This window comes from Ranitomeya imitator, chromosome 2 (assembly GCF_032444005.1).
Source record: "Ranitomeya imitator isolate aRanImi1 chromosome 2, aRanImi1.pri, whole genome shotgun sequence".
NCBI lineage: Eukaryota > Metazoa > Chordata > Amphibia > Anura > Dendrobatidae > Ranitomeya > Ranitomeya imitator.
This window is the reverse complement of record NC_091283.1, coordinates 288,033,732-288,050,530: the sequence shown is the minus strand read 5'-3', so window position 1 is coordinate 288,050,530 and position 16,799 is coordinate 288,033,732. Positions and strand designations below refer to the sequence as shown.

Genomic DNA, 16,799 nt, shown 5'->3' with positions numbered 1-16,799 from the left:
AGCCTATGGACACTGGATCCTGCGCACACTGTGAAACGCCAGAGTCCAGTGACGGACGCAGTTTTTACATCTGAGCACGCCTGGAAGCATATTTGAACCCGGGGAAAAGTCAGTCTCTCTCTCGTTTTCCACTATTTTTACAACGTCCATCGATACGTCGGGTCACCGCACTCAGGACGACCGACGGAAGCGTGAAAGAGGCCTAACCAGCACAGTAGAGTAATGCGTACACCGAGGCCCCTGATCATGTGACCCCTGACTCCTCCCCTCCTGTGACCTCATCACAGGTCCTGTGCCCACACAGCAGCCATATATCTGGTGTGCAGCTCTGCAAGTGAAGGTATGTGGAGATTCCCCATTACTGGCGCATTAATATTAGAAATATATTTCTTGGTCTTCCAGACCTTATCTTGACCTCTACTGTTCCTGGTAACTGCTATTTCTTAGTTACATTTCGAACTGAGGAAAGGGCAACTTGAAAACGCTTTGTTATCTTCTTATATCCTTCTCCTGCTTTGTGGGCCTCCACCATTTTCAGAGAGCTCGGCAGCTGCTTCTATGTCTTCTGTATTTGCATCTCGCCTTACTGTCTCCATTTCTAGCACTGTATTCTGTAAGTAGGGAGACTCTATTGTGGTGCAGGATGTCGTTACTCACATGCTCTGGGTACAATGTCCTTGTGTCTCTCCCACTAGAAGCTCCTGATTTTATCCTCCATTATCAGTGTCTGTTATGTTCTTTATGTGCAGATATTCTCTTCATGTTGTCACTGTGGTCACCGGTCTATGTGGGATAAGACCCTTCCAGATGATGCACTTTAGATTTACATATTAGTTTTGTGTCTCCCTATTTGATGAGGCTAGTGATGAGCGAGTATACTCATTACTCGAGATTTCCCAAGAACGCTCGGGTGGTCTCCGAGTATTTGTTAGTGTTCGGAGATTTAGTTTTTGTTGATTCAGCTGCTTGATTTACAGCTATTAGCCAGCATTAGTACATGTGGGGGTTGCCTGGATGCTAGGGAATCCCCACATGTACTCAGGATGGCTAACAGATGTAAATCATTCAGCTGCGGCGATGAAAACTAAATCTCCGAGCACTAAAAAATACTCGGAGGACCCCCGAATGTGCTCGGGAAATCTCGAGTAACGAGTATACTCGCTCATCACCAATGAGGACCAATCGTTTATTGAGATAACAGTGCAGTGTAACATCCCCCACACATAGTGTATAGTGTAATAAACCCCCCATAACATACCTGGTAACATACACCGATCACCTCATAATACCACCATATCCCTACATATTGTATAATGTTTCCACAGTACCGCCATCATCCCACACATCGTACACCATGTATGGCTCCGCTCTGTATACGTGTGGCTCCACTCCGTACACCTCGCCAGGGGCGGACTGGCCATCTGGCAATTCTGGCAAATGCCAGAAGGGCCTGTCTAGTTGTGGGCTGCCTTGTGTGCAATCTTGTTAACAGAATTGGTGTTCTCAAGACACCCATACTGTTAAGAGTTGTGATAGAGCAGAAAGTCGCTGACTCCATCACTTACACCAGCATGCCAATATTGGTCTTGTACTAAATCTTCCTTTCCTCTATCCAGGGTAATATTAGTAACTAGATGGCAGCCCGATTCTAAAGAATCGGGAGTCTAGAATCCATATATACTTTATTTATTCAAATGTAAAAATAATACAATTAATAAATAATAGTAAGAAAGAACAAAAAATGGCTGCACTCACCAGCTCTTGACAATTCTTGTTATTTAAGGTACAGTTACACAGGATCCATGAACATGCTTATGAGGGGAGGGATGAAAGACATCAGACGACAACTTTGCGTGTTGTGGCAAATGCCACAACAACGGTTCTTTGCTTAAGAACAATGTCAGGTAGTAGGAAAATACCCAGTTAATAATAGGCAATAGTTCTTTGCAGGAATGCAGATATTAATAAATAGGCAGTTTATATTGCAGAGAAATTGCTGGGCAATAATGGACAATGTCCTTATGTGGCAAATAATAGAGCAATATACCCAATGTGGCAAAGAAGAGGTTAATAAACGGCAGTCTCTCAGTATAACAGTCAGTGAATAATAGGCAGTATATGGAGAAAACACCAAACAAAAGTTCAAAATTGGTGTGAAAATGTCACTGAACCACTTCACAACTAAATATATATAGTTTTGGTAAATGGTATTATCATTTTTTTGACGAAATTCGGCAGGAGCTTGAAGAGCAACGTCACTGGGCCCGCCTCCACGCAGTAGAAACTTGCTGTGAGGTAAAAATTCAAAAATCACACCAAAATGGCGGGCGGAGTGCGTCACAGTACGGCACGTTTCTGATTGGTCGCTCGCAGCAGGCGGCAACCAATCAGACACTGGACACTGTTGACGTCACTTATCTCCGGACATTATCTCCGGACATTAGCTCCGGACATTAGCTCCGGACAGGAAGTTGGCACAAATTGCAGGAAGTAGTATTCTAGGCAATTATATATTAGATATATCCCATCTAGTGCTTGAGGACGGGGACAACAAGGGCCTGTGTGATTTCAAATGCCAGGGCTGAATTTCATCCCCAGTCCGTACCTGCACCTCGCACACACACGGCTCTGCTACATCCACACTGTAAATCCCTCCTGACCTCACACAGAAACTTCCCCTCATCCAGCACCATGACAACCAGCACAGCAGAGTCCAGAAAGGCCGTACCGGGGGGCCCACGGCACTTAAGGGGAGGCCGCCTAGATGGGGTTACGTGGGACCTAGGGAGCTGGAGCAGTTCAGATGAGGTAGTGAGGTAAGGGTTAATCAGGATATGAGGGGAGGGTTAATGGCAATTTTTGAATGTGAGGAGGTGGGACTAAGGGACTGTGAGGAGGGGGCACATAAAAGGGGGCACGCTCCTCACGCAGGAATCCATTTTAGGTGCCTGCGTGACAAGTGAGGAATCTCCCGCCCGCCCTCCCTTTTTGGCTAGGGTAAAGGGGGTGAATTCGGCCCGCGAGGGTTTTATGAGTATTATTTTAAGAGGTACTTAAATGGACTTGATTTTTTTTTTTGGTCTGTGTATACTGTTAGGGTATTGTCACGGCAGTTTGGCGGGGGTGGAGGTCCTCGACGTCGGTGGAAATGGTAAATGGTGGTTCAATGGGGGGGGGGGGGGGATCTTGAGAGGTCCTGGACCCCCCATGAGAGAATTTAACAAGGCGCCGTTCGGTTATCCCGCATGAGGTGGATTTATGGGCCCCTGGCATGGGGGTGGGTTCGGTGGACCAGGATTGGTTGTTATCTATCCCTGAGCTGGTGCTTTATGGCTGGGGGTAAGACTTATCCTGGGCTGAACATTATGGAATTTGGGATGCTGAGGTTTATAACTTTGGGGCTTCGAGGACCGCCCCTCCTATTCTGGGTTGTCATAAAAGTTCTGTTATCATTTATTTTCATAAAATGGCTGCTGTGGCCAATTAAATCCATTATTCTCTATGTGGAGGTCAGTGCTGGAGGCTCCATTATTCTCTATGTGGAGTGCGGGTGGAGGTCGGTGCTGGAGGCTCCATTATTCTCTATGTGGAGTGCGGCTCTGCGGGTGGAGGTCGGTGCTGGAGGCCACATTATTCTCTATGTGTAGTGCTGCTCTGCGGGTGGAGGTAGGTGCTGGAGGCTCCATTATTCTCTATGTGGAGTGCGGCTGTGCGGGTGGAGGTCGGTGCTGGAGGCTCCATTATTCTCTATGTGGAGTGCGGCTCTGCGGGTGGAGGTCGGTGCTGGAGGTTCCATTATTCCCTATGTGGAGTGCGGCTCTGCGAGTGGAGATCGGTGCTGGAGGTTCTATTATTCTCTATGTGAAGTGCTGCTCTGCGGGTGGAGGTCAGTGCTGGAGGTTCCATTATTCTCTATGTGGAGGTCGGTGCTGGAGGCTCCATTATTCTCTATGTGGAGTGCAGCTCTGCGGGTGGAGGTCGGTGCTGGAGGTTCCATTATTCCCTATGTGGAGTGCGGCTCTGCGAGTGGAGATCGGTGCTGGAGGTTCTATTATTCTCTATGTGAAGTGCTGCTCTGCGGGTGGAGGTCAGTGCTGGAGGCTCCATTATTCTCTATGTGGAGGTCGGTGCTGGAGGCTCCATTATTCTCTATGTGGAGTGCAGCTCTGCGGGTGGAGGTCGGTGCTGGAGGCTCCATTATTCTCTATGTGGAGTGCGGCTCTGCGGGTGGAGGTCGGTGCTGGAGGTTCTATTATTCTCTATGTGGAGTGCTGCTCTGCGGGTGGAGGTCGGTGCTGGAGGTTCTATTATTCTCTATGTGGAGTGCGGCTCTGCGGGTGGAGGTCGGTGCTTGAGGCTCCATTATTCTCTATGTGGAGTGCGGCTCTGCTGGTGGAGGTCGGTGCTGGAGGCTCCATTATTCTCTATGTGGAGTGCGGCTCTGTGGGTGGAGGTCGGTGCTGGAGGCTCCATTATTCTCTATGTAGAGTGCGGCTCTGCTGGTGGAGGTCGGTGCTGGAGGCTCCATTATTCTCTATGTGGAGTGCGGCTCTGCGGGTGGAGGTCGGTGCTTGAGGCTCCATTATTCTCTATGTGGAGTGCGGCTCTGCTGGTGGAGGTCGGTGCTGGAGGCTCCATTATTCTCTATGTGGAGTGCGGCTCTGTGGGTGGAGGTCGGTGCTGGAGGCTCCATTATTCTCTATGTGGAGTGCGGCTCTGTGGGTGGAGGTCGGTGCTGGAGGCTCCATTATTCTCTATGTTGTGTGCGGCTCTGCGGGTGGAGGTCGGTGCTGGTGGCTCCATTATTCTCTATGTGGAGTGTGGCTCTGTGGGTGGAGGTCGGTGCTGGAGGCTCCATTATTCTCTATGTGGAGTGCGGCTCTGCGGGTGGAGGTCGGTGCTGGAGGCTCCATTATTCTCTATGTGGAGTGCGGCTCTGCGGGTGGAGGTCGGTGCTGGAGGCTCCATTATTCTCTATGTGGAGTGCGGCTCTGTGGGTGGAGGTCGGTGCTGGAGGTTCTATTATTCTCTATGTGGAGTGCGGCTCTGCGGGTGGAGGTCGGTGCTGGAGGCTCCATTATTTTCTATGTGGAGTGCGGCTCTGCGGGTGGAGGTCGGTGCTGGAGGCTCCATTATTCTCTATGTGGAGTGCGGCTCTGCGGGTGGAGGTCGGTGCTGGAGGCTCCATTATTCTCTATGTGGAGTGCGGCTCTGTGGGTGGAGGTCGGTGCTGGAGGTTCTATTATTCTCTATGTGGAGTGCGGCTCTGCGGGTGGAGGTCGGTGCTTGAGGCTCCATTATTCTCTATGTGGAGTGCAGCTCTGCGGGTGGAGGTCGGTGCTGGAGGCTCCATTATTCTCTATGTGGAGTGCGGCTCTGCGGGTGGAGGTCGGTGCTGGAGGCTCCATTATTCTCTATGTGGAGTGCGGCTCTGCGGGTGGAGGTCGGTGCTGGAGGTTCTATTATTCTCTATGTGGAGTGCGGCTCTGCGGGTGGAGGTCGGTGCTTGAGGCTCCATTATTCTCTATGTGGAGTGCGGCTCTGCTGGTGGAGGTCGGTGCTGGAGGCTCCATTATTCTCTATGTGGAGTGCGGCTCTGTGGGTGGAGGTCGGTGCTGGTGGCTCCATTATTCTCTATGTGGAGTGTGGCTCTGCGGGTGGAGGTCGGTGCTGGAGGCTCCATTATTCTCTATGTGGAGTGCGGCTCTGTGGGTGGAGGTCGGTGCTGGAGGCTCCATTATTCTGTATGTGGAGTGTGGCTCTGCGGGTGGAGGTCGGTGCTGGAGGCTCCATTATTCTCTATGTGGAGTGTGGCTCTGCGGGTGGAGGTCGGTGCTGGAGGCTCCATTATTCTCTATGTGGAGTGCGGCTCTGCGGGTGGAGGTCGGTGCTGGTGGCTCCATTATTCTCTATGTGGAGTGCGGCTGTGCGGGTGGAGGTCGGTGCTGGAGGCTCCATTATTCTCTATGTGGAGTGTGGCTCTGTGGGTGGAGGTCGGTGCTGGAGGCTCCATTATTCTCTATGTGGAGTGTGGCTCTGCGGGTGGAGGTCGGTGCTGGAGGCTCCATTATTCTCTATGTGGAGTGTGGCTCTGCGGGTGGAGGTCGGTGCTGGAGGCTCCATTATTCTCTATGTGGAGTGCGGCTCTGCGGGTGGAGGTCGGTGCTGGTGGCTCCATTATTCTCTATGTGGAGTGCGGCTGTGCGGGTGGAGGTCGGTGCTGGAGGCTCCATTATTCTCTATGTGGAGTGTGGCTCTGTGGGTGGAGGTCGGTGCTGGAGGCTCCATTATTCTCTATGTGGAGTGCAGCTCTGCGGGTGGAGGTCGGTGCTGGAGGCTCCATTATTCTCTATGTGGAGTGCGGCTCTGCGGGTGGAGGTCGGTGCTGGAGGCTCCATTATTCTCTATGTGGAGTGCGGCTCTGCGGGTGGAGGTCGGTGCTGGAGGTTCTATTATTCTCTATGTGGAGTGCGGCTCTGCGGGTGGAGGTCGGTGCTTGAGGCTCCATTATTCTCTATGTGGAGTGCGGCTCTGCTGGTGGAGGTCGGTGCTGGAGGCTCCATTATTCTCTATGTGGAGTGCGGCTCTGTGGGTGGAGGTCGGTGCTGGAGGCTCCATTATTCTCTATGTGGAGTGCGGCTCTGCGGGTGGAGGTCGCTGCTGGAGGCTCCATTATTCTCTATGTGGAGTGCTGCTCTGCGGGTGGAGGTCGGTGCTGGAGGCTCCATTATTCTCTATGTGGAGTGCGGCTCTGCGGGTGGAGGTCGGTGCTGGAGGCTCCATTATTCTCTATGTGGAGTGCGGCTCTGTGGGTGGAGGTCGGTGCTGGTGGCTCCATTATTCTCTATGTGGAGTGCGGCTCTGTGGGTGGAGGTCGGTGCTGGTGGCTCCATTATTCTCTATGTGGAGTGTGGCTCTGCGGGTGGAGGTCGGTGCTGGAGGCTCCATTATTCTCTATGTGGAGTGCGGCTCTGTGGGTGGAGGTCAGTGCTGGAGGCTCCATTATTCTCTATGTGGAGTGTGGCTCTGCGGGTGGAGGTCGGTGCTGGAGGCTCCATTATTCTCTATGTGGAGTGCGGCTCTGTGGGTGGAGGTCGGTGTTGGTGGCTCCATTATTCTCTATGTGGAGTGCGGCTCTGTAGGTGGAGGTCGGTGCTGGAGGCTCCATTATTCTCTATGTGGAGTGCGGCTCTGCGGTGGAAGTCAGTGCTGGAGGCTCCATTATTCTCTATGCGGAGTGCGGCTCTGCGGGTGGAGGTCGGTGCTGGAGGCTCCATTATTCTCTATGTGGAGTGCGGCTCTGCGGGTGGAGGTTGGTGCTGGAGGCTCCATTATTCTCTATGTTGTGTGCGGCTCTGCGGGTGGAGGTCGGTGCTGGAGGCTCCATTATTCTCTATGTGGAGTGCGGCTCTGTGGGTGGAGGTCGGTGCTGGAGGCTCCATTATTCTCTATGTGGAGTGCGGCACTGCGGGTGGAGGTCGGTGCTGGAGGCTCCATTATTCTGTATGTGGAGTGTGGCTCTGCGGGTGGAGGTCGGTGCTGGAGGCTCCATTATTCTCTATGTGGAGTGTGGCTCTGCGGGTGGAGGTCGGTGCTGGAGGCTCCATTATTCTCTATGTGGAGTGCGGCTCTGCGGGTGGAGGTCGGTGCTGGTGGCTCCATTATTCTCTATGTGGAGTGCGGCTGTGCGGGTGGAGGTCGGTGCTGGAGGCTCCATTATTCTCTATGTGGAGTGTGGCTCTGTGGGTGGAGGTCGGTGCTGGAGGCTCCATTATTCTCTATGTGGAGTGCGGCTCTGTGGGTGGAGGTCGGTGCTGGAGGCTCCATTATTCTCTATGTGGAGTGTGGCTCTGCGGGTGGAGGTCGGTGCTGGAGGCTCCATTATTCTCTATGTGGAGTGCGGCTCTGTGGGTGGAGGTCGGTGCTGGAGGCTCCATTATTCTCTATGTGGAGTGCGGCTCTGTGGGTGGAGGTCGGTGCTGGAGGCTCCATTATTCTCTATGTGGAGTGCGGCTCTGCGGTGGAGGTCGGTGCTGGAGGCTCCATTATTCTCTATGTTGTGTGCGGCTCTGCGGTGGAGGTCGGTGCTGGAGGCTCCATTATTCTCTATGTGGAGTGCGGCTCTGCGGTGGAGGTCGGTGCTGGAGGCTCCATTATTCTCTATGTGGAGTGCGGCTCTGTGGGTGGAGGTCGGTGCTGGAGGCTCCATTATTCTCTATGTGGAGTGCGGCTCTGCGGGTGGAGGTCGGTGCTGGAGGCTCCATTATTCTCTATGTGGAGTGCGGCTCTGCGGGTGGAGGTCGGTGCTGGAGGCTCCATTATTCTCTATGTGGAGTGTGGCTCTGCGGGTGGAGGTCGGTGCTGGAGGCTCCATTATTCTCTATGTGGAGTGCGGCTCTGCGGGTGGAGGTCGGTGCTGGAGGCTCCATTATTCTCTATGTGGAGTGCGGCTCTGCGGTGGAGGTCGGTGCTGGAGGCTCCATTATTCTCTATGTGGAGTGCGGCTCTGCGGGTGGAGGTCGGTGCTGGAGGCTCCATTATTCTCTATGTAGAGTGCGGCTCTGCAAGTGGAGGTCGGTGCTGGAGGCTCCATTATTCTCTATGTGGAGTGCGGCTGTGCGGGTGGAGGTCGGTGCTGGTGGCTCCATTATTCTCTATGTGGAGTGTGGCTCTGTGGGTGGAGGTCGGTGCTGGAGGCTCCATTATTCTCTATGTGGAGTGCGGCTCTGCGGGTGGAGGTCGGTGCTGGAGGCTCCATTATTCTCTATGTGGAGTGCGGCTCTGTGGGTGGAGGTCGGTGCTGGAGGCTCCATTATTCTCTATGTGGAGTGCGGCTCTGTGGGTGGAGGTCGGTGCTGGAGGCTCCATTATTCTCTATGTGGAGTGCGGCTCTGCGGGTGGAGGTCGGTGCTGGTGGCTCCATTATTCTCTATGTTGTGTGCGACTCTGCGGGTGGAGGTCGGTGCTGGAGGCTCCATTATTCTCTATGTGGAGTGCGGCTCTGCGGTGGAGGTCGGTGCTGGAGGCTCCATTATTCTCTATGTGGAGTGCGGCTCTGCGGTGGAGGTCGGTGCTGGAGGCTCCATTATTCTCTATGTGGAGTGCGGCTGTGCGGGTGGAGGTCGGTGCTGGAGGCTCCATTATTCTCTATGTGGAGTGTGGCTCTGTGGGTGGAGGTCGGTGCTGGAGGCTCCATTATTCTCTATGTGGAGTGCGGCTCTGTGGGTGGAGGTCGGTGCTGGAGGCTCCATTATTCTCTATGTGGAGTGTGGCTCTGCGGGTGGAGGTCGGTGCTGGAGGCTCCATTATTCTCTATGTGGAGTGTGGCTCTGCGGGTGGAGGTCGGTGCTGGAGGCTCCATTATTCTCTATGTGGAGTGCGGCTCTGCGGGTGGAGGTCGGTGCTGGTGGCTCCATTATTCTCTATGTGGAGTGCGGCTGTGCGGGTGGAGGTCGGTGCTGGAGGCTCCATTATTCTCTATGTGGAGTGTGGCTCTGTGGGTGGAGGTCGGTGCTGGAGGCTCCATTATTCTCTATGTGGAGTGCGGCTCTGCGGGTGGAGGTCGGTGCTGGAGGCTCCATTATTCTCTATGTGGAGTGCGGCTCTGCGGGTGGAGGTCGGTGCTGGAGGCTCCATTATTCTCTATGTGGAGTGCGGCTCTGCAGGTGGAGGTCGGTGCTGGAGGCTCCATTATTCTCTATATTGTGTGCGGCTCTGCGGGTGGAGGTCGGTGCTGGAGGCTCCATTATTCTCTATGTGGAGTGCGGCTCTGCGGTGGAGGTCGGTGCTGGAGGCTCCATTATTCTCTATGTGGAGTGCGGCTCTGCGGGTGGAGGTCGGTGCTGGAGGCTCCATTATTCTCTATGTAGAGTGCGGCTCTGCAAGTGGAGGTCGGTGCTGGAGGCTCCATTATTCTCTATGTGGAGTGCGGCTGTGCGGGTGGAGGTCGGTGCTGGTGGCTCCATTATTCTCTATGTGGAGTGTGGCTCTGTGGGTGGAGGTCGGTGCTGGAGGCTCCATTATTCTCTATGTGGAGTGCGGCTCTGCGGGTGGAGGTCGGTGCTGGAGGCTCCATTATTCTCTATGTGGAGTGCGGCTCTGTGGGTGGAGGTCGGTGCTGGAGGCTCCATTATTCTCTATGTGGAGTGCGGCTCTGTGGGTGGAGGTCGGTGCTGGAGGCTCCATTATTCTCTATGTGGAGTGCGGCTCTGCGGTGGAGGTCGGTGCTGGTGGCTCCATTATTCTCTATGTTGTGTGCGACTCTGCGGGTGGAGGTCGGTGCTGGAGGCCCCATTATTCTCTATGTGGAGTGCGGCTCTGCGGTGGAGGTCGGTGCTGGAGGCTCCATTATTCTCTATGTGGAGTGCGGCTCTGCGGTGGAGGTCGGTGCTGGAGGCTCCATTATTCTCTATGTGGAGTGCGGCTCTGCGGTGGAGGTCGGTGCTGGAGGCTCCATTATTCTCTATGTGGAGTGCGGCTCTGCGGTGGAGGTCGGTGCTGGAGGCTCCATTATTCTCTATGTGGAGTGCGGCTCTGCGGGTGGAGGTCGGTGCTGGAGGCTCCATTATTCTCTATGTAGAGTGCGGCTCTGCAGGTGGAGCGTCCACACTAGCACTTTAGCAGGTAAAGGCCCCAATATCCACAGGTGTCCCTTCTAATTGGGGGGAAACTATCATCTAATAATCCTCGGACAGTTCTGACAAACACAGTAAAGTGCCCCTTTATGGAGGAGACAGAAAGTCTGTTAGTCACTTTAGCTTCATAGTATCAGCTCTAATTAGTGATGAGTAGTGTTGAGCATTCCGGTACCGCAAGTATCGGGTATCGGCCGATACTTGCAGTATCGGAATTCCGATACCGAGTTCCGATACTTTTGTGGTATCGGGAATCGGTATCGGATCCATATTAATGTGTAAAATAAAGAATTAAAATAAAAAATATTGATATATTCACCTCTCCGGAGGCCTCTGGACATCACCGCTGGTAACCGGCAGCCTTCTTTGCTTAAAATGAGCGCGTTTAGGGCCTGAGAATGACGTCGCGGCTTCTGATTGGTCGCGTGCCGCTCATGTGACCGCCACGCGACCAATCACAAGCCGCGACGTCATTCTCAGGCCCTAAACTCCTCATTCTAGGAAATTAGGACCTGAGAATGACGTTGCGGCTTGTGATTGGTCGCGTGGCAGTCACATGAGTGGCACGCAACCAATCAGAAGCCGCGACGTCATTCTCAGGCCCTAAACGCGCTCATTTTAAGCAAAGAAGGCTGCCGGTTATCAGCGGTGATGTCCAGGGACCTCCGGAGAGGTAATTATATCAATATTTTTTATTTTAATTCTTTATTTTACACATTAATATGGATCCCAGGCCTGAAGGAGAGTTTCCTCTCCTTCAGACCCTGGGAACCATCAGGATATCTTCCGATACTTGGTGTCCCATTGACTTGTATTGGTATCGGGTATCGGTATTGGCGATATCCGATACTTTTGGGGTATCGGCCGATACTTTCCGATACCGATACTTTCAAGTATCGAACGGTATCGCTCAACACTAGTGATGAGCGAGCATACTCTGTACTCGCCCGAGCATCGCTGCACTCGTGTTACTTGGCGAGTAGCTAGCATTTCCGTGATTATTCGGCTGGAGCTCGGGTTCCCACCCTGCATGTTTGGCGCTCTTTAGAGAGCCAATCAGCATGCAGGGATTGTCTGCCACGCACTGTAATGCCGTAGCCATGTTGGTTGTGGCATTACAGTGATTGCCTGGCCGCACAGCGTCATCAGGTCTATAAGAGACCTTGCTGTTACGTGTTACGGAACCACTCAGTACCCAGAATATGTTGTGCAGTTATATGTATGTATAATAGGTTCCATGTGAGCTGCATGTCCCTAATGTATCAGCAAACAGGCCCCTGGGCAGAGGACACGATATTCCCCTTTTGTCCGCCCCCCCCCCCAACTTTGTAATTCCCACAGTAAATATCGTCAGGCTCCGGCCACCTTTGGCTATTGTAATGTATTTCTGGCCTGCCGCTTTTCTATTGGCCTACCCTCTGTATCTGTGTGATATATTCTGTGTCCTGTGAGTAAAGTGTTGTCAGACTGGAAATACGTGGCGAAGCAGTGATCTTTTATATGCGCCCATGTAACCAAGCAATTCCAGCCAGCGTCCTTCATTCAGACTCCAGCCAAAGCAGAATAGACCTCCGGAAACATGGGGTGGTAATGAAAGAGGTACCCCAGATTGGTAGACCCCGTTACACTGATGGCAGACAGCGGGATATGATACCCCTTCTACAGGAGGAAAGGAATGAATGGAAAACAACTACCAGAAGTTAAAGAGGACTACATTAGAAGATATGGTGGAAGCCCGAGGGTTGATCGCCAGCAACAAAACAAAAGCGGATTTGATAGCAGCCATCATGGAACGCGTCAGTGCAGCGTTCCCCAATGTGAACGTGGAGGAGACTGAATTCCAGAGGGAGGTAAAGAACAGACTGGCGTTCTATGGCCCAAATCCTGCAGTAGAGATCATACGAGAGGTGATGGCTGATGTGCGTACTGATCTGAAGGAAAAGATGGCCGAGCGGACCAGGATAGAGCTAGCCAAGATGGAGATGGCAGGGCGGAGAGAGGAGAGTAAGCGAGCAGAGGCAGCTCTGGCCTTCGACCAGGTACCTTCAACAGTAAGCCACAAAAAGATCCAGTATAATGCCTTCCGACAGTTGGGGGAGGCAGAGGAAGACATTGATGGCTTTCTGCAGGACTTTGAGCGGCAGTGTGCCCTTCATCAAGTGAAGCTGGAGGAACGGGTTCAGATTCTGGCCAGCAAGCTGACAGGCTGGGCAGCAGACGCCTATCGCACGGTATCTGATGAGGACTATATGGACTATGAGTGGATCAAAGAAGTGATCTTGGCCCGGTATGCGCTGACACCAGAGGCATACCGCCAAAAGTTCCGCGGACTTATAAAACGCGTAACCGATACCCATGCTGAATGGGCCTGTAAATTACGGCGGTCACTGCTACAGTGGGTACAAGGGAGCCAAGCAACCACTAAGGAGGACATCCTCCAGCTCTTCTTGTTAGAACGATTCTTTAATGGACTAACCCCCGAGACACAGGAATGGCTTCGGGACAGGCGGCCAACGACTCTTGAGGAAGCCGCTCAACTGGCCGATGAACATCATGATGCCAGGAGGCCTCAGTTGTCCGGATCAAAGATGGTCACTAGGGGTCCGCCAATGGACCTGGAGGGCCCCAAACCACCGAAGATTGTAGGGGGACCAGCTAGAAACCCGGCCTACCACAGTCCCTCTGGGGCGCGATGCCACACCTGCCGTCAGCTGGGCCACCTGCAAAGACAATGTCCCAACCGGACTCGGCATACCCAGTGGCCAAAGGCGGGAACAGCTACCTTCAGCCGGGCTGCTGTACACTGCTACCAAGGCGAATCTGACCTGGCATTGGGGGGCTACGACTAACCAAGGGGTGGAAGAGATGGAGGAAGTGCTGCATGAAGTAGACCCCGTGCAGGCAGCCCGGGCAGATAATCGACAACAGCATCGACAGGTCGTGTCGGTTAATGGGAAACGTATGCAGGGACTAAGAGATTCCAGGGCAACTTTGACCCTTGTGAAGCCTCATCTCGTCCGGGACCAAGAGAAGATGGACCGGATAGTGGCAGTCCGTGTTGCAGGGGGAGCTATACATCGACTGCCCACTGCCAGGATTCACATGAACTGGGGAGTCGGGGATGGCCTTGTTGAGGTCGGCTTGATGGAGGATTTGCCTGCAGACGTCTTGCTGGGAAATGACTTGGGGCCCATGTTGTCTGCCTTCTCGGTTGCCCCACTGGCTGAGACATATCCTGTGACCACCCGGAGACAAGCTCGAGCTGCGGAGGCGGACTCACACTCAGAGGAGGCCCAGGTAAGACATCCCAGCCCTACACGTATTCCTATAGCCAGACACATTTCTTGGGCCACCCCAGATGAATTTAAGAGGAAGTTACTTGAGAATCCTTCATTGGAGGGATATCGTGGGAAGGCACAGGAGGGGAGAGGGGTACTGGAAGGGGAACAGTTTGTATGGAAGCAGGGACTCCTCTACCAGATCACAGAGCAGCACCACACAGGGACGAGCCCCACTATAAAACGACAGCTGGTAGTTCCCAAGAAGTATAGGCAGGAGTTACTGCGAATCTCTCATGACATATCCTTGGCCGGGCACTTTGGCGTCAGTCGCTCCAAGCATCGTCTGACACAAAACTTCTTTTGGCCTGGGGTAACCTATGAAGTTCGTCAGTACTGCCAGACCTGTGACAGTTGCCAGCGCATTGGCAAGAGGGGAGATTGATGCAGGGCCAAATTACTCCCCCTCTCCATTGTGGAGGAACCATTTAGCCGAGTAGCGGTCGATCTGATAGGGCCGTTAGCCAAACCCAGTCCGTCAGGGAAAAGGTATATATTGACAGTGGTAGATTATGCCACACGGTATCCAGAGGTGGTTGCGTTACCTAACATACTGGCAGAGACGGTGGCGGCCGCCCTGCTTCAGGTTTTCTCACGGGTTGGATTTCCCCGGGAGATTATCTCGGACCAGGGTACTCAGTTTACAGCAGAGGTGACCAACATTTGTCATCTTCCCCCACTTATGTATTTGGAGGTTGTGTATATAAAAGTTGTTATACGGATTTTTTTGCTAAATTCCTTGTTAAGACTGTGTTAACATATTTTTGTAGTACTGTAAACATTTTTTGGAGTGTCTTATACAATTTCGTGACACCATTTTGCTGGCCAAAAATATTTAGCTGCAGGACAGATATTTTACACTGGGCTTTGTCCGCCACACGGATCACATATCATTGTGCTCAAAATTGTGCTATTTCAGGCCTCCATGGAATTGTTTTTGTTGTGTCTTAGCCTACTTATTGACACAATTTTACTGGCCGACAAAAAAAAAAATACAGGCCAGATACTTGAATGCATGGTGTCTCCGTCACACGCCTCATCTATCTGATGGCTACAAATTGTGGTGTTTGAGGCTTCTATTCAACTGTTTTTGCTGTGCACTACCCTAGTTAGTGACACTATTTTGCTGTAAAAAAAAAAAAGAAAATAGAATTAATCTTATCGGTAATTCGGTTTCTAGGAACCTTCCACAACAGTCACCTTGGAGGATGTCTCCCCGCCCTTATGGGGGACAGGAAACACAAAGAGGTTAAATAACCCTCCCCTTCCTGCTATCTCCAGTGTTTTTTCTGGACACACTAGCATGCATAGTTACCCCCAAAATGCAGGAATCATCCTAAAGGAGTATCAGATAGGGAGGGAAATTAGTGCTGTTGTGGAAGGTTCCTAGAAACTGAATTTCCGATAAGACAAATTCTATTTTCTCCAGTCATCTTCCATGACAGTCACCTTGGAGTCATACCAACACTGATTTCTTTAGGGAGGGACCACAGCTTGCAGAACTCGTCTGCCGAATGTTAGATCCCTGTCAAAATTTAGTCTGTAGTGTCTGGTGAAAGTATGTACAGAAGACCTGGTGGCGGCTCTGCATATCTACTCAGATGAAGCGTTCCCTCATGCTGCCCATGATGTAGAGACTGATCGAGTGGAGTGAGCCTTTAGCGGAGCAGGAGGAGAGAGATCTTTTACCGAATATGCTAGAAAGATGGCCTGTTTGATCCAGTTTTCAATTGTGCTTTTTGATGCTTTCTTTCCTTTAGTTTGGCCTGAAAACTTAATAAAAAGATTCTGTTCAATCATCCAAACCTTGGACTGTTCAAGGTAATGGAGGACCACCCTGTGAACATCCAGAATGGAAATTTTCTTCCTTCGCATTGGAAGGTTTTGGGCAAAATGAGGGCAACACAATATCCTGACCCCTATGAAAGTCTGAGACAACTTTGGGCATAAAAGAGAGATCCAAACGCAAAAGAGTTCAGAGATAGGTAGGGCTCTTCTACAGACAGGGCTTGCAATTCTACTATGCATCTAGCCGTGGTAATTGCCACAAGGAAAACAGTCTTAAGTGTTAGGATTTTTAAAGATATTGAAGACAAGGGTTTAAATGTGACCTTAAGTTAGGCAGGGTTCACATTGCGTTGATGGCAATGCACTGACGGCATCCGTTACATAGTGGCACTAACGCTATGTAATGGATGAGTTAGCGCACTCATTGACTGACATTATGTAGCGCATCGCTAGCGTATGTCATAATTGGCATGCATTAGCAATGTGCTGTTATTCTGTGATGGACCCTCGGACGCGGTCTGCAGCGTTTCAGGGTCCGTCACCGCGCGATCGCATAACGCGATCTTTAAAAGGCACTTTTGTTGTGCAGTCTGTTTAACACATGCGTTGAACGGACTGCACTTAACGCAATGTGAACCTTAGACTGTTGAGCACTAAATTTAGATCCCAGGGGGGAACATGGATAGGGAGTCTAGGATGTATTCTGCTTGCAGAGGTCATAAACCATTTGATCAAGCGGTACCCGGACAGGTCCGGGTCAAAAAAGGAACTAAGAGCAGAAACCTGAACCCTCAGTGTGCTTGGGGTAAGCCCTAGCTCTAATCCCTTCTGGAAGAAGTCTAGGACCTGTGCAATGTGGGGATGGAAGGGATCAGGGACGTTGGGAAGACACCAGGAAGAGAACTTCCATACTTTGCCACAGATGGCATTGATTACTGGTTTTCTGCTTTTTTGGAGAGTGTGGATTACTCTGTCCAAGAGACCTCTGGCTTTTAGGATGCTGGCCTCCGTAACAAAGCCATAAGGTTCAATCTGTTGA

At 52.1% G+C, this 16,799-nt stretch overlaps 1 protein-coding gene across 2 annotated transcripts in view; it reads left to right on the top strand.

The window, feature by feature from the left end:
* The first annotated feature begins 289 nt into the window (after window positions 1–289).
* Window positions 290–16,799, top strand: part of LOC138663210 (zinc finger protein 585A-like) — a 76,261-nt gene continuing 59,751 nt past the window's right edge. The window contains exon 1 of one of the 2 annotated variants that reach the window (XM_069749370.1): window positions 290–340. The gene's annotated coding sequence lies outside the window, so the exon portion shown is untranslated. The remainder of the gene's footprint in view (window positions 341–16,799) is intronic. The other variant, XM_069749369.1, reaches the window with a different exon arrangement.